The sequence below is a fragment of the Thunnus maccoyii genome, chromosome 1 (assembly GCF_910596095.1).
Source record: "Thunnus maccoyii chromosome 1, fThuMac1.1, whole genome shotgun sequence".
In the NCBI taxonomy this organism is placed as follows: Eukaryota; Metazoa; Chordata; class Actinopteri; order Scombriformes; family Scombridae; genus Thunnus; species Thunnus maccoyii.
This window is the reverse complement of record NC_056533.1, coordinates 34,031,294-34,048,868: the sequence shown is the minus strand read 5'-3', so window position 1 is coordinate 34,048,868 and position 17,575 is coordinate 34,031,294. Positions and strand designations below refer to the sequence as shown.

At 38.2% G+C, this 17,575-nt stretch overlaps 1 long non-coding RNA gene across 4 annotated transcripts; it reads right to left on the bottom strand.

The window, feature by feature from the left end:
- Nucleotides 1-868: 868 nt before the first annotated feature.
- LOC121900884 lies at nucleotides 869-17,207 on the bottom strand. Of its 4 annotated transcripts, none has more exons than XR_006097124.1 (3): nucleotides 5,670-12,716; nucleotides 2,303-3,040; nucleotides 869-1,451 (listed from the first exon to the last, which is right to left on the bottom strand). It is a non-coding gene; the product is annotated as an uncharacterized LOC121900884 (long non-coding RNA). The 4 variants fall into 4 exon arrangements; XR_006097127.1 differs by lacking the exon at nucleotides 869-1,451 and adding an exon at nucleotides 17,167-17,207 and having other exon boundaries at nucleotides 2,147-3,040; nucleotides 5,670-8,068; XR_006097126.1 differs by lacking the exon at nucleotides 869-1,451 and adding an exon at nucleotides 14,596-14,909 and having other exon boundaries at nucleotides 2,147-3,040; nucleotides 5,670-8,068.
- Nucleotides 17,208-17,575: the final 368 nt, after the last annotated feature.

Genomic DNA, 17,575 nt, shown 5'->3' with positions numbered 1-17,575 from the left:
CCTGGCCAAATCTGATCCCTACTGCTTATCTGCAAAAGCCTTGCTGATGGCTAAAATATGAAATGGTAATCACTGTGGCCTTTTTCAGCACAGGGGTTTCAAGTGGAAGGATGCCCTTTCTGGGTCCATTTGGAAGAGCGGGATGGTCCTATGGGCCATGACTGGCTGTCCTGTCTCTGTTCTTGATGCATCTTTTGTGTCTGCTAATGAGAAATGCCATGCTTTAAACTCTGTCCTTGCCTTTCCTCTGACTTTTGAAACACATTGAAGGTCAATTTAAAGGGGTTATCTTAATCAGTGAACCTCTGGTTGTCCTAGGGGTTTCTATAAAGAGCCAGTGCTGAGTGAATAGAGTTCATCCCATTGGGGAGAAGGACTCTTCATCTAACTAACTTCTTTAGTTTGCCTGTAAAGCAAATGTAACAAGAACGCTGCCATTTTTCTTTCCTGCTTGAACACGGAGAACATGCCTTGTGCTCAGTGCTGGAAATCATCAGCCATGTGGTGTGGGATGGGGAGTACTTACTGTATCAAGATGACATTGCTTCTTTGCGAGAGGAAGCTGTGCAATTGTGAGAAGCAGAATTTGGTGTGTAAAATGTCCCTCAGTTAATATTTGGGAAGAGGTAATCTCTCTGAACCCCCCCCAATGGACGTACAATTTTTCCTGCTGTCATATTAACTCCTCAACACAGCTGCAGTTTGTACTTTGAAAGAAATACAATTTTATATTTGCATTTTATCAAAAGTCTTTTTTCCTACCAGCAAGGGATTAGTTTAAAAAAAAATCCTGCACCAGTTTCAACATTTTCTTTTCAAGAAATTTCATAAAACATAATAAACACCATTAAATAGATCTCTAGGCATATTTAGATTATTGTTGTGGCAAAAATGAATGGCATATTAAATCATATAGCATACATATAGCATATTGTATGTTTTATTTTTTCTAATACACTCACATGGTCCTCGCAAGTTGTATACTACAGATGAGATAACACATGCATTATCGCAGTTGTGGATATTAAAACACCAACTCACTGCATCATTAGAGTAATGGTAATGACTTGTATTGATTTCCACACACTGTCTCCGTGTGCTGCCCCAGGCTGTAAAATGTCAGTATCTCAAGAGTCTGCCAGCTTGACTTTTTGCATCCATAATAAACTCATGCTCTCATTACTCACAACACTTGCAAAGATATTGAAGATTGTATTGGCACAGTATAATATGAACATAAATATGTTGTCTGTTTCAACAAATTCTGGTGAAATCACACTGGCCAGTTTGTCAATACTAATTTGTAGTTTGTTTGTATGTAATGCATGAGATTCTTTTTTATTTATTATCTGTCTTTGAATTCCCAGAGATGACCTATCGATCAAACAAGGACTGGAGCATCTTTTTCCTTGGATTTTCTATTGATGAAGTTTGACCTTCCACAGATAGCCCTACAGGTCAAAGAGGAGTGAGTGAGAAGAAATAGAAACAAAGTACATTAAAGTTGCTTACATTTCTCCTTAGTTTTTGCTTCTGCATTGTCTTTCCCCTATAACACAAACAAAAACTTTCCAGTCTTTATCAGATGTACTCTCAATTCATATTCAAAGCATATGACAAGTCAGTTTTTACAGACTGTCAGAAAATGGTTGGCTAGTTTGTTTTGTTTGCCTGTCTGTGATTTTTTTTTTTTTTTAAGATTAGAAAAACAGACTGCTGACTTGATATTTTCTCTCACACAGGTGCAGAGCATGCATACACTTTATCAGTCAACTGGGCATTTGTTGCAGTCTTTGTCATTCAACTCAAGTGCAACTTAAAAACGTAATGCGATGCAAAGTGTCAGTCTGTGTCTGTGCTAGTTTTATGCGGTCAGCTTGGTGTGTCAGGACCTCGTATTGTTACTGATTCCAGCCTATTTAGGAGTGGTTGAGACATTCCTACCCTTATCTACAACTGGACATGATCAGGATCAGGTGCTATGGCAAATTGCTTATGTATGCTGCTGCTGTGGGCATGTAATTTTGACTTGAACACTTTATTATGATATTCCTATACAGTAATTACTTTGATAGTTACACATTTTCTGTTCTTCAAACTCTGTGAGTCATCACACTCAATTTAAAATAAAATAATGGTAACTATATTAAAGTGCCAAGTTGCTCAGCTTTAATTTGAGTAGGTTTACATCAAGTTGGAAAGAACAGTGGGGGAGATATAGCCCTTTTAATTCATAGTGTGCAACGTTAAGGGGTTCCAAAGTAATTGGACAGATACACTTGAAGGCAAAGAAAATCCTCACATTTAATATTTTGTGGAAAATACTTTGCAGTCAATGACTGCCTGAAGACTTGGACCCATAGACATCAGCAGATGCTTTGTATCTTCCCTAGTGATGTTCTCCCAGGCCTTCACTGCAGCCACCTTCAGCTCTTGCTTGTCGTGGGCTCTCTCTGCCTTTAGTCTAGTCTTCAGCAAGTGGAATGTATGCTCAATCAGATTGAGATTAGATGGTCGACTAGTCAAGGATCTTTCACCTCTTTACCCTGAAAAGCCTGAAGAACAAAAATTGTGTAACAGTGTAGATACTGTTGCACATGTATATTATCATATCTATTAAGGATACAGTGTAGCATCATTCTGTTGACATTTTGTGGGACTCTGTTTTCACCAAGTCAGTAACTGGGTTATTGTTAATATTGTGTTACTGGTAAAAGTAATTACATTACAACTTCAACTCTGTGAAGAGTAACAATATAGCCATGTGTTTTTACTAAACTGTCACAGATTATTTAAGTGTAATGCACTTTAAATTGCCTCTGTGTTTGAAAGGTGCTATATAAATAAAGCTGCTTTGTCTTTTTGCTTATACGGTTGTTGCAGCTTGTTGTTGTTTTGTTCATCATTACTACAGGCAGTCTGTATTTTGGCTGTGCTCAGTGGACACCCTTGGAGATGGTGGATTTGAAACCCAACTTCTCCCTGCATGGACAATTATCCCCTCTGCTTGTTATGCTTCAGGCTTCAATCACACGGCCAGCTGAAATGGAACAGAGAGCAAACATTTAGCCTCACAATGTAAACACTAAGGCTCTCATGTGTTGGGAGTGCCATGGTTCATCTCAAACAGTGGTTTCAATGAGCTGTCACAATGGACACAGAGTTTAAACATCTACATGTGCTGCCCTCCAACATCATCACCCAACACTTTATGCATGTTTTCCCAACAGGAACTCAGCCAATTCCTATCAAACATGCAATTTTAGCTATAGATCTCAATATTCCAGTATATTTAGAGGGAGTGTGCACATTGAAGTGGTGCACCAAGCATGGCATGTTTACATTTTGTACACAAATAGATGATAGTCTGTCAAATCACTCTTTAATGATCAACATTACCCATTGACTGATCATTCCATTATACATGATATAATCCAGAGAAGTCTTGACCATGTGATATCTATTCTCCACCAGTGCCAGCTAAAGCACTAACTAGGACTGTATGAGCTTCAATACAGTTTGGAAAATGGTTTCAAAACTAAAAGGTGTATACAGACTTCTTAAAATGAGTGTAAGGAGCCAGTTATGTGGCCTTAAAAATCCTGTACTCAGAGTGTGACTTATAATTATATAATATTGACATAAAATGTCTTTTCATTTTTCAGCCAAACCACTGCTGCCACTTCCCACCTGCCAGCCTCTGTGAATCAGGTCTCCACCCAAGACTTCAATCCCAATTCTGGCAATAAGGAAGATTTTTTTTATTGACACCACAAAATGACCACAGTGTATCAGCAGGGGTTGATAGGATTTTTGATCAATCCCAGTGAATCAAGCCCACTTTGTCTGTGGCTTCGTCTTATGGTTTCTGGTCCTTCTTTCTGAAAGAAAAGCTTTGACTCAGCAATTGCAGGACAGTGCTTCAAGTCAGTGAGCAGAAACACAAAATTGTTCTCAAGCCTTAGAAGGACACGAGTATTATTACGACAGTAAAAACAGACAGACTAATTTCTACGGCCAGAGAGCACACTAGAGTGCAATAACTCATTGCATTCTTGTCCATGTCTGTTTTTCCTTAGATCTTTGTGTTTTTGTTTGTTTGTTTTGAACACATAAGAAACTAAAAAATTCTCATAAACATAAATAAACAACATGAATATTACATGTCTGAAAAGGAGTAGGAAGAAGTATACACTTATATGGTCCTACTTCTTCCCATAACTCAATATTTATCATATATACAACTCACAAACAACTACCCCAATGCTATTATGTAAAATGCAAACATACACCCAGTGTCAATCAGATATAACTTTACCTCAACGTTCATCCTACCGACCCTTCGTCATCACTATACCGCTTTAAAAATTATTTTTTTGTACATCGTCTTGAATTGATTTATATTTGGACTTTGCTTGAGTTCTGTATCCAAACCACTACACAAATGTATCTCGCAAATTGAAATATACATACTCTTCAGCGTGGTATGAACACAACGTTTTTTGAAGTTAAACTTATAACTCCCCTCTCATTTTTTGTATGTTACCCGGAAGTAAATTGTTTTTGCTTTATACATTATTTGTGTCATCTTAAATTCTACCAGATCCATGAACTTCAAAGCATATGACTTTAAAAACGGCTTGTTTGTGTGTTCATGATATGCTACATATTTAACCATCCTTATGGCTCTTTTTTGTAGTATGCATAATGAGTATAAGTTGCTCTTTTATGTGTTACCCAACACCTCAACACAGTAAGTCAAGTGAACAATGCAGAGTGTACAATGCTTTATGATCCAGAATGTGCCTTGTTTTTCCCAGAGCTGCAACACTCCTTGCCAACTTTACTTGCACATATCTTATATGAGGTTTCTAGCAGATATTGTGGTCTAATATCACACCCAGAAATTCATTTCCATATTCATTCTTATCCTCCTCGTAATTACTGTCATAGACAGACAGCTTACAGAAGCAAACATTCAGCAAACATTCCCTCTATACTATCCTTAAATATGTTAGATCCAGGAGCGCTCTATACACAGCTAACAATTATATATATATTTTTTTCCAAACAGATTTCTATGGTGATACATTTAAGCACATCATTCAGCAGTCGTTGTTTTCATACTCTCCATTACCTTATAATTGAAGCTTTTGTCCACATAAAGTGCCACACCCTGTCCTTTTTTGTTCTTCCTATTCATAGATGTCAATTTGTATCTATTCAACTCAAAATCCACACTTTTCTCAGAGCTGAGCCAAGTCTCAGATATAGCTATTTAATGGTTTATCAAATTGACTTCTTTGATGTTTTGAAAGTTTGCATATAGACCTAAAGACTGATGTTAAAGTGAATAATTGACATTTTATGATCTGACTTAACAATTATGTTGAACTGATCATCTGTGTAGTAACAGCAATTGTTGAGATTGTTGAAGAAATTATTTTCAGGATCGATATCATTCTCCATATCTTTTAATTTGTGTTTGGTGTATTCAAAAGTTTTCAAACCCAGTTTTTCATATTCCATAATCCATGTTGTTTGTTGTTCATTACCTATCTCCAGATGGAGATGAATGTCAAAACTTGTCATGTTGTATTTAGTGTCAGTTACATTCTATGCTCTTTGCAAGCTGACCTGAGTTCATGTTCAAGAGACAGTATCATTACCTTGGTTGCTGTTCTGCCAGGAGCTGCCATCACTTGTCCAGATCAGCAATCTCCTTGATGACAAGTATTTTAGTCTCCTCTGGTGATCCATTCAGTTTTATGAACAGTTTACACGTTGCTTCCTTTCAGTTTTTTCCCCTGCCTGAGCTGTGCTTGTTTTTGTTGCCTGCTCACAAAACAAATTATTATGGTTGGTCTCTCACTTTTGTTTTTTCGGCAGAGAGGGTGAAATGCCTCAATTTCGTTGTTATCCATTGATATTCCCTTGCTGTTGAAGAAGGTGATCACCTTTCTTGAGGGAGTCCAGATCAGATTTGGTGGGCTCTCCCTGCGCCGACATTGCAGCCCTTGCATATGACCGGGGCTCGTTATCCAGACTGCTGATTATAATGTCATTCATGTGAGTATTGTTCCAAGTCTGACACTCAGCACTTCAAGAGGGCAGTCCTTTTATCCTTTTCAACATTTTGCAGTTTTTGCAGTTCTTTGATCTCTCCCATCAAGTCCAGTATTACATAAAGTTCAGCGATCTCTTACGTCTTTGACCTCCTCATCCATAATTATAAAAGTCCTCTTTGGTCCCCATCTTGCTTGCTCAGTGCAATATGTACGTGGTAGACCAAACTGTGTCACCTGAAAGTACAAATAAAGTTCACAGTTGTTACCTGTGGCAACATGGCCGGAGACCGGGTGCAGCCAAGCCAAGCCCAAGGCTAAGCAGCAGGCTCACTACCCCGTTTGATCAAGCTCCATGCTCAAGATCCAGGTGAGTCCAAGAATATGTCCCAGTTCAGACAATCCGTTGTCCAAAATCCACAATTCTGAAATAAAGGAATTTATTATTATTTATTATTATTTCATTATATTTTCTGATTAATAATGATTCTGCTGTAATAGAGTGAATAACAGTTAAAGGAGCAATTCTGTGAGGTTAACACAATATTCAGAATCAAATGTACGTTCAACATTGTTATTTCATTACTTTTGTAGCTTCAAGCATTCAAAGTGCCTTCCTATCTAATGTGCTTATCCTTATAAGATTAAAATGAACACTTATGTGATTAGATTAAACCTTCAGAAACATATTCAAATATAAATTCAACACAACTCTTACTTCATAAGATAAAACATTCAATATGACTATTTAATAATACAAGAAAACTTCAACCTGAAACTCTTCAAACATTATATCTTTGCATTCCTATTACTTTAGAAAATTCACTACATTCAATACAACTACTTATCTAATTCAATTACTAAAATATGATTGTCTATGTGGTTAATAGATAAAAACTTAAACACTTGGTCATTTTAAAATACAAATACATGGTTACCAAACATTCATCAACTCTTAAAATAGGGGAATTTAACTCTTGTCATTAGAGGGCAGTATTGTTTCATGTAGTAAAAAGTTAATAAAATCAAAGTTTAATATCTCCTTAGTAGATAGTCACACAACTATGAAAGTTATACCATTCTTCTTGTATTTACATGACAAATAACATTACATAACATCCATAATTATTAGAAATTTGATTTAGATGAAATTCAGGTTTGGCTCAGATTTGCAGGAATTAGAGTTTATGGGTTTGATCTGGTGAGATAAGAGAGTCTGTGTCCCATTTAAGGTGGGGGGTTGTTCAGTCTTTCTCTGGTCTAAGTGGCCTTAGGGTCAGTTTATGCTTTTAGTTCAGGCCATAATTCAAATTATTGATCAGAAATGGTTTCTCAGGCGGTCTGTTCAACCTCTGTTTTGTCACAGTGTTTAAGTTTTGGGTAGTGTCCTGCTAGCATATATCTAATTGGCAAAGAGGTCAGTTCAGGGTCCTGGGATGAGGTATTCTCTATGTCTCTCAGTTTGAAATTAAAGACATGCTGTTTTACCCATGAATTATCTATGAATCACCCAAGTCATCCTACATATTAGAGCAAGAGTGTTCAAAGGCATTTATTGAAAGATAAGCGAAATACAGTATGAGATCTGAGATTTTCTTTTACCTGGTTTGATTATTTGCACTGAGAATGTTAAACCTACCTGTAGTGTGATACTTACACACAGAGAACACTTTAGTGAATTATTCACCTCCAAGATACACACACACACACACACACACACACACACACACGCACACACACACATGTTCGATAAGTAGAGATCAATTGGAAGTGTACAACAATATTTATTGATGTTAGCGACAGAAGGAGTTTTGGAGATTAGATTCCATCGATGTGAATAATCTTTTAAAGCATAAACCCATATGAAGATAGGAGATAAGACAGGATTTCCCTCGGAGTCTAGACGCTGGTGGTAGTGGAGTGGAAATAGCAGGTGGTTGATGGAAACCTTTGGATGAGTGTCCTTGGGTATCATGGAGCTCATGGTTTTGATGAGGAGAAGTCTGAAAGACAGAGTGCATAGTTCAAGTGATATTTAAAGAACGGCGTCTCCACTTTCTTAGTTAGTCGCAAACTTTGTCTGCCTGCTGCTTGACAGTGGATTTATCACAGTTTTTCTTTTTTTGTTTTTTGCTGAAAACAGCTGCCTGCTGCTGCTGGAAATAAGGTTAATGAGAGCACTGAGAGAGAACCAAACAGTATACAACTTGTATACATCACTTGAGGCAACAGCAAGCGAGGTCTTCTAGTTGACTCCACAAAAGACTTGTATGTATAAAATCAGTTGAGTTCCCTTTAATATTCAGCATATAGGAAATATGTCTTTATGGTAGTGAGAGCAACTATTCTGTCAATAAGCTAAAGTATAATAAGCTCCTATGTTTTTGATTCTTGACTCAAAAACATTCTTGACTCTTGATGTCATTAGAGTGGGTTTTATCAGGTAGATAGAGGAAAAAAAAACAACTTTCGATCCAAAATGTTTATTTTATGATGATGTAAAACGTCCTCTACCTTATAGCAGAGTGTGAATCCCATAAACCTCCCACAAAGTGCTGACAAAACAAGAGGAGAGCGTGCCATCAATAATAGCAGTGATTGTATCTGTTTCCTTTTTTCCTCTTTATCTTTTCTTTTTATTGTCCTCAGTAGGAGCAATCTGATAAGATAAAGTCCATCTCCTCAAAAATGTTGACACAAGTGTTATTTCCTTAAGGTCATCTCGGGCCTATGGAGTGTTTTGCTAACGCCTGTGTTTTAACTCTGCTGAATTACGCTGCAAAAAGTCTTGTGACAAAAGCGGTTTGCTTTAACTTCAATCCGCAGGAGACCGTTTTGTTTTTGATCTCGGAACAATGACGCTGGCTTTAATGAGGCTGCAAGCAAGGAACCCCCTGTGATCAGTAATGTGTCTGCTTGGTCTGGGGAGAGATTTAAAGAGAAAACAGTGCTCCACCTCCGCTGGGAGGTGTTTAATCCTCCGAGATGTACCACCAAGGTCAAAAGACCATTAAAGACACTAGGACCTTTGAGTTTTCATTGCAGTGGAGGCAGTGCTGTCACTGTTATCAAGGTGGAGCATGGAGAACATTTTAGCATCCCATGTTATTTATAAATAATTAAATTGATAAATACAGTATAGATTTAAATTTTAACTTTATTTGATGAAGACATGAAAGATTTCCTTGGAAAAGAGCTTGATATGGTAAATATCCTTATCTACACATCGTACTGTACACTATATGGCCAAAGGTATGTGGACACCCCTAGTTAATTTTGTGTACTTTTGGTCAAGGGCTGTTTAAGAATATTGCTCTCTATATTATCTTATTTTCAATAAATCTCATGTGCAGAGCCCAACCAACAATCAATCAATCCAATAGCGATTTTTAACTGTTTTAGATAAGTTTTGCACAGGTAATTCTGAGTTGAGACAGTTTTTTTTAAAAACCATAACTATGATTGTCATGGTGTTAACTGTTGCCATGACAGCAAAGGTTGCTTAACTGTGTGGAAGTAGTGACTTTAACCCACACCACGTTTCAAGTGATCATTTTAACCCAAACCATGATCTTTCCCTAAAGTTAACCAAGTGCTTTTTTGTTCCTAAACCTAAACAGACCTTAACCACAGCATTTTTTACACCATAAAACATAATAATTTTTTAACAGTGATATTTAATGGTTTTAGAAAGCACCAATAAAGGCGGCGTATTAGAAGACACTGCTATGGATCATTCTGGAGTACATGGCACAATCGACCTATGTGCTCGTTTGATTACAAGGACGTGTTGCTTATTCCTCTGTGCCGTAGACCTTCGTTTTTGCCCTTCACTACCTTGTGCTACATATCACGATCTTGACTTCTTATCACATTGTAAATTTTCTCAAAGAACCAGGGTACAAAGTAAAGAGTTTGTGATATAAGAAAAATAGTAATTGTAAGCCTGGCCTTACATCAGCCTTGACCAACATCAGTAGCTGACCCCACTAATGCTCTTGTGGCTAAATGGGAGAAAACTGCTGCAACCAGCCTCCAAGATCAAGGCCTTTCCAGTGAAGTGGAGGCTGTAATAGCTTCATTACACACATATGTCTACTATATGTTAGGGTATCCACTTACTTTTGGCCATGTAGTGTATCATTGTACAACACATTACTGTGAGCATTTACCACGTGTGCTGGCCATGTGTCAGTCATACAACAAGCCTACAACCAGTAGTGCTCTGCTTGTTTCTTTATTTTTTTGCTTGTTGATTGATTTCCGCATTTCTGGATGTTGAGTAAAAAGTATGTTGAGGAACCTTACATTTCATGAGATGAGAATGGCACACAAGGTACTACTAGTGTACTACTAGTAATTGTCTCTAAAGCAGAGTGAGATATTTATACCAATTCCTTCTTGGTCTTGGGTAAAATGAATAAATGTGAAGACTTGAAAGGAAATTCACAATGGGTTGTGTAAGACCCTTGCGAGTTGTAGGGCTTACTGAGATGGAATCTAATTTAGATCATATGGCCGTTGTGCATGTTGGATGTTTGAATGGAACAGAATAATAAATTTGAAGGTAATGAAACAGAAATGTGGAAGGATAATTTCTTATTAATTATTTATTGCCTGTGTATCTTCCACTTTCCACAGTAGTAGCTACTGTAGTAGTTTGTTAATATCCGGCAACTCTAGTGTCACTATAGTGGCCCCTCTCCCTGCACTCTCACAAAAAAACACCAACGCCAAACTGACTCTGAGGTTCAGGCTAGGACACAGTGGGGTTGCCAAGCTGGGCACCTGCCATTACCACCCTTATCTCGCTGTTATTTCCTTTTCTTTCAAACCTCTCAGCCTCTCTTTTCTCACCTTTTTTTTCCAGCTAGGTCTCAATCCAGATATTTTTTGGTGATCATCATACTGAATTGGAAAAGTTGGACAGCTGCGGAATTCGATTTTTTTTTTTAAATAGAAGTTCTTAAGAAATCCTGGAATGCTGTTGGTAAAATACTGTATCTGTCCCCTGCAGCCTGCCAGAAACTTCAAACCTTGATGTTGTTTTATTGTGTGTGTGTGTGTGTGTGGCAATCAGAGTATGCCCAGTTTGTGTCCGCCATGAGCTGGCAGTCAGTAACAGCAATCACTGAGTCTTCCTGTTTTTTGTTTTGAATGCCTTTTTGGCTTTTTGGAAGACCTGTTATAGAACAAAATGTTATAGAACTAAACTTATATACATGTAAGCAATAGATTGCACTGGCTTCTGCTCATGCTCCGTCACACACTCCATATGTCATTGCTGTCTATGTTATTGTTCTGTCCCAGTCTAGCTTTATGTCCCTCCACCAGTCCGCCAGATGCCCTGAGGCTTTTCTGCTTGTTTAAGACTGGACTGTGTGGGTAGAAGGACAGATAAGAAGGGTTGCAGATTATATTTAAGGACCACTTGAGAAACTGTTGCTTTCTACATTGACTCTTTTTGAAACTAAGTGCTCAAGTGAACTATAACACTAGTTATATTATTCAGAGCTACGGTTGTCTTTTAGTTTGATTTATGTTACATGCAGTCTTAATATGCCGAGCACTCTGCTTGACAGATTTATTGGTTCTTGTTTGTCAAAGGCAATTTATGTCTGTAGTCTTTAGTAAAGGTTCCATGTAGTGCTAAAGTTATATTTGCTGTATTTTCTCAGTGTGACTTGTGCACTTATCTAAGTTATATTTATGTAATTCCAAGACAGTTTAATGAATGTCGGTTTAGATATTAAGAGGACTGTGCATGGTTGTGGACTTTGGCTTATGGATGAAGTTCTGTTTTTGATGTGTTTTCAGCCCAGAGCAGCTTTGCCTTTTGTGTTTTTTCTTGTTTTTCCCAGCCTGATCTTCCCTCCACACCTGCTCTGCATTCAGTCTTGTTAGCCCTGCCTTGCTCCCTGTGTCCTCCCTAGCCAATCAGCTCTAAGCCTGCCCTTGCGTCTTGCCACCTGTTCCTTGTTGTTTCATTAGTTCAGTTTGCATTTAAGTCCTGGTTTTCAGTTCAGTCTTGTTGGATTGTTTGTTCAGTTTTGCTTTTGCGCTTCCAGCTTTGTTTTTGCCTTCACAAACCCAGAATAAATAAGTTAATCTTTAACCTTGCTCTGCCTGATGTCTCCAGCATTTGGGTCCACCTGCTCAGTCCACTTAACACACCACCCTTCTATAGTCCTAAATAATAATTACCTGACAGAGACAAGGCTTTGAGCTTAAATATATTTAGGTTTTTTTTTTTATTCGTAAATTTGCAAATTTATCATAAAAGTTAAGAATATATCTACACTTGTAATTAATTAATATGAGAGTAGCATGTCTGGATGAGTGAAAAACAGCAATTGTCTTTCTATAAAAATCCATCACTATTTCTGGGCTAAAAATAGGCAAGGATGCACAGAAGTTATTCCTATACAGTTGAGAAAACTGGGAACACAGCAAGCTGGCTATCAGTGTAAATCCACTTATCACGTCACTACAAATGCCTGTGCTTTAATTCAACCATAACACACTCACTGCAACATGTACTTCTTAGCTGTAGTGTAATACTTAGCTGCATGCAGGTGCAGCTGCAGGTGACAAAAGGGAAAACCAGATGACTCGCATCCCCAGCTTGACCAGACTCATTCCCCAACCACCTTCCTACAGGAGAAACCCTGACGGTTAAGGATATATGTCTATACTTAATATTTAGTTGTAATTAATTAATATAAAAGGAGAGCAGTAAGCCTGGATGAGTAAAAAACTTTTTAAAAAACACAATTTTCTTTATATAAAAAAACCACCCATATATTTGAGCTTGGAGCAGTCATTTTTACAGACTTATTTGTTGTCCATTCATAAAAGGTGTTTTTTTAAGAAAAGCAGGTTGCTGGGGAAATGTAGTCTAAGGTGCCATTGTTCGGCCCCTCAGGTGCTTTACACTCCAGTCCCTACCATTCAGCGGAAACAGTTGTGGTGGCAGGTAATTAAGAACCAGCTGAAATCAAAACAACCAGGTGGTCATCTTGGTTGTCAGAATTACAGACAATCTGCTCTGTGCCACGCAGATCTGTGATGGAACTAATTACCATCACAAATTTTCAAATGACATGCTGCTGTTTTAACACACAGGGAGAAGGCAGATCTCTACCAGATTGTGACAGAAGATGTGTTAATGCTTTTACTGATGGATCCAAAAAACGGATCAGCATTGACACACTGAGCCATGAGAGCATCTCTTGTTGAGCCACATGAGATGGGGACTTAATTTGGTGTGTTTCCATCATTTGCACCATGTGGGCTGTAGACACTGTTAATTATGGTTTTCAGTGCTACAGTAGAATTTGACCACCAGAAACATCCAGCACACAGGACGTCAACTTGATTTGATATGAGCAAGGACTTTTCAAAAGTAAGTGAAGTTGTTGTCACAGCACAGAAGCAAACCCTGGCTTAATGGATCATCAACATTTTATATAGTTATAGACTGTATATAAAGATGGACGTAGCAAAGTGTAACGTCACCCATTGGTTTGCATTGGAGCCAGTTTGAAGCCCAGAGTTTCTGTTTGTGGTCAATGTCCATCTTTGCTGTTTGGAGGCAGGACCTTCCAAATAAGGAGTGCAGGGTGTTGCCTCTCATGCTCTGGAAACACGACCCACTGCCTCGGACCGAAGACAACGTTAGCTTACTGAGGCTAACATTAGCTACTCCAGCTAAATTGTGCTTAACAGGGCATGTGTCGTAATCAAGTAACATTACACTTACCAAAATATTGCAATAGTAGTCTATATGTAGTAGTCTGACATCAAAAAACATCAAAGACTACTATAAGTCTACTAATTGAGCAATAATTCCCAAAATGACCACAGAAATTAGTGATTGAGACCATGACTTGTTGAAAAAACATTACTGACTTAGTATTTCTAGAGAGAAGCTGATGCTTTTTGAATGGGAGTCAATTGGAGCCAGGTATTTTCTGGAGCCAGCATCTAATGGCCATCAGTGGCATTGTACTTTAAGGTACAATATTCCAAACTGGTTTCAGCTTTAAGCTGTGATAGTTGCCGCTTGGATTAACTCCAAAAATGACTGCAATCAGCACTCTGCCAATCATATGAGTAAGACTTACTAAGACTAAGAGATGCTTTGCTGAAACACGGTGCAAAACACAACATTAGAGATCTTTTATGTAATTATGAGATGTTTAAGTGAAGAAAAAGACGTCACCTGCAATAGTCTTGTGCTGCGAGCACCAGGATGTTGACTGCACTTCATTTAAGAGCCACAGATGTCACTAATGAGAAGGAATTTCTGATTCCTACATATAGAACCTTTCAGATAACATGAAGGCATTAACCTAAATTAGTTAACGCCTTCATGTGTAGAATGTTAACATTTCAGACTTTGGCAAGTGTTAAAGTCTCAAATCTTGTAAAAAGAACGGCATGCCAATGTGTATGAGGCTTGTGTTTGGACAGGATGTAATGTTCAGCACTGTCAACTTCATAATGGTAATACAAGGACCATTAATACCTAAATGGCTCCAATCCTCCAAAATCGATGCAAACACAATGGCAGCCAGCAGACAAGCATGAAGTTCCGTGGGTGTCTGCGCACAAGCTCCACACATGTGCAGTCCGTCCACTCGTTGGCTTGTACAGTCCAGATGGCCGCACAGATGTCTATTCGGACCCTCATGGACATGAGCAGATGATGAAGTCTACATCACTCTTGCAGCAACATGCAGAAAGTATAATTTGGGTTTTAGAAGTATTACTATAGGAGCAAGGATCCTTTGAGTCTCAAGAACCAAAATTCCTAAGCTACTGCTGTTCTAAATGCAGGCAAAGTTCCTAAAAACATTCCCGGAAAAGTAAATACGATTTTTTATTTTTATTTTTCTCAAAAAGCATTATTTGTAACAGTATGCGCATATAGACCAGAGGTGGTAGGGATAGCCTATCTACAGCATATAATTAGTTCTTTGTTTTTAATTAGTTATAGTCTTTGGCAGAAAATGCCAAGATCGATGTGCAGGTATTCTATTCTCACCATCCTCTGGACAGCTTTCACACATCATCCGGGCAGGGTGATAATGATGCTGAATTTAAATTCCACTATAGGTCCTCTAAAGAAAGCCTCACACAAGCATTTTGAAATATTCAGCAGCTGAAAATTAATCTAACGGATAATGAGTTGTTAATCACAGCAGCTCCGGGTGTTTAATTTATTCGCAGTAAAGAGACTGTTCACCTGAAGTTCCCCAGAGAAAAAGAGAGGCTTCTGACAATGGCTTTCACAGCTGTAGGTGAGTGGCTTATTTTGATTATCATTATTATTGAGAAGACCAGTGCTCAGGGGGAACGTACAGGACTCGAGGTATACCACAATATAAATTTGGCCTTTTCTTGCCTACCTGTATTTTCTCTCAGCTTCTTTTTTATTATTCTCAGAAGAAATATTCACAAGTAACTGTGTTGAGCCTCTGAAAAAAAACCTCAATCGTATTTAAAGAGTTCCAGTTTTTTAAGATAACAAGGCAGGAAATGGCTTCTATGAGTAACACTTTATTTTCTGGTGTGATCTGTGGGATGGCAGGGTTTTATCAAGAAGCTGCCATTCCCAATGAGGCAGCAGCGCTCCTGTAATTATGCTTAATCCAGGGAAAATGTAGCCAGTCATATCACTTGTGTCACACAGGGAACTAAATATGGTTGTGCTTTTAACAGGACACACAGTCAGACAGTTGTCAGACATTGCTTGTGTTGGAATCCAAGGGTGTGAGTCTTTTTTCAAACCACTCAACTGTCACACTGTTTACCAGAATCCGGATCAGTGTTTGGAAGGGACAAAAACACATTTTCTAAGCCCTGGGTAGCAAGATAGGACGAGGCAAAATTTTTACATGAAAGAGGAAAGGCTTTATTTAAAATGTATCTTTTAATGGGGTGTAGGCACATTGGCAGGAGCATGAGAGAGTTTAAGAGAGTTGACATAACTCAGCGCTATGACACATTATGAGCAAATCAGGGAAAGAAAAACAGATGAGCTACTGTAGGTAGATTGCCTTCTCACAGTGTCAAAAGATAAGTCTGGTTTTATGACATCTTGGGTGTTTTTTTTTAAATAAAAACATTAGCAGTCAGATGATCAGACAGGTTGTAAACAAGCCAACATTTTATCCGGATTATTTAAACCACTTTATTTGGAGGTATAACCAAGTGCACCCGAAATGTTAGCAGTAATCCCTTTGCACAGGAAAACTCACAAATACGAAAATGAGTGCAGATCAATGTTCAAACAATAAGTCAGTCTGTAACAAGTCCTCCAGATTATGGTGTTGGTTGATGCACTCCAGAATGACACAGATGTTTTCAGATCTGACGGCCTCCTCTGCAGTTTTCAGTACGAGGACGTAATTTGTCTGTGCCTTCCAAAACCGTTACAAATCACTGTTGGAAAATGATTGTTGGGTTTACGGAAACATCATAGTTTTGGTGAAACTTAGTACTTCCTGAAGTTTAAGGGACCTTCCTTGTCATGGCTACAATAGCAACTAAATGGTTAGGGTTAGGGGATGATCATGGTCATGGTTTTTTAAAAACCATGCTGACCACGTCAAATAAGTTTGGCTAACCTCTGGATTTAGGACTTTCCCACAATTAACTTCATCACTACCGATGGCCAAACCAATTAAATGAGGAACAAAGTTGTAATAAACCAAACATATCCTTTAAGAACTCCTTAAAGGGGACGTATTATGCTTTCCCTTATTTTCAGACATATATATATATATATATATATATATATACGTCACAATGTCGGATGTTCATGTTAAAAGTGGCCAACTTGTAAAATAACGAGGTAAACGTATGTAGCAGTAATCCCTGTGAGCAGAAAGCAGCAGCTTCAGACTGCTCTGAACACTCAGTTTCCAACGGTTTTTTCTACTTTCAGCCCGAGCTGACATCAGTTTGTGATGGATTTCTTTATATGGACATCTGCTACATGCACAGTGCGCAAGTTCGCTTCTCCACTCCGGGAGTAGTTACGCCAAGCCATGACGCCATTACACAGCACAGCAAAGTAAAATAAGTAGTTTACCTGTTGGAGGTGTGCTGGTTGTCTGCAGCTCTTCATAAAACATCATCATCACTGTGGCTGTTTCTGCTTGTACTCTTCCTCCCTGCATTATTTCTAACTGATCCACTGAACAAATAGCTCCAAATAGCTCCATATGTTATTGTTTCGACGGGTTTTTAGCGCCGCTAACGAAGCTCTACTAAGCCAGTGAGGAACACGTTTTTACTTCCTGTAAATTCTTCACAATAAAAGTTTCCAGTTAGTTAGTCATTTAAAAGCTTTTAATTTGAAGCAGTAAAGCAGAAGATGTTTGGTTTGCAATGACGGTAAAGTTACACAAATCTGATATGTAAAGCTGGCCAATCAGAACAGAGTGGGCTCATGACAGGAGACAGGAGCTAAAACGGAGTGTAAGGGAAACTGTGTATAT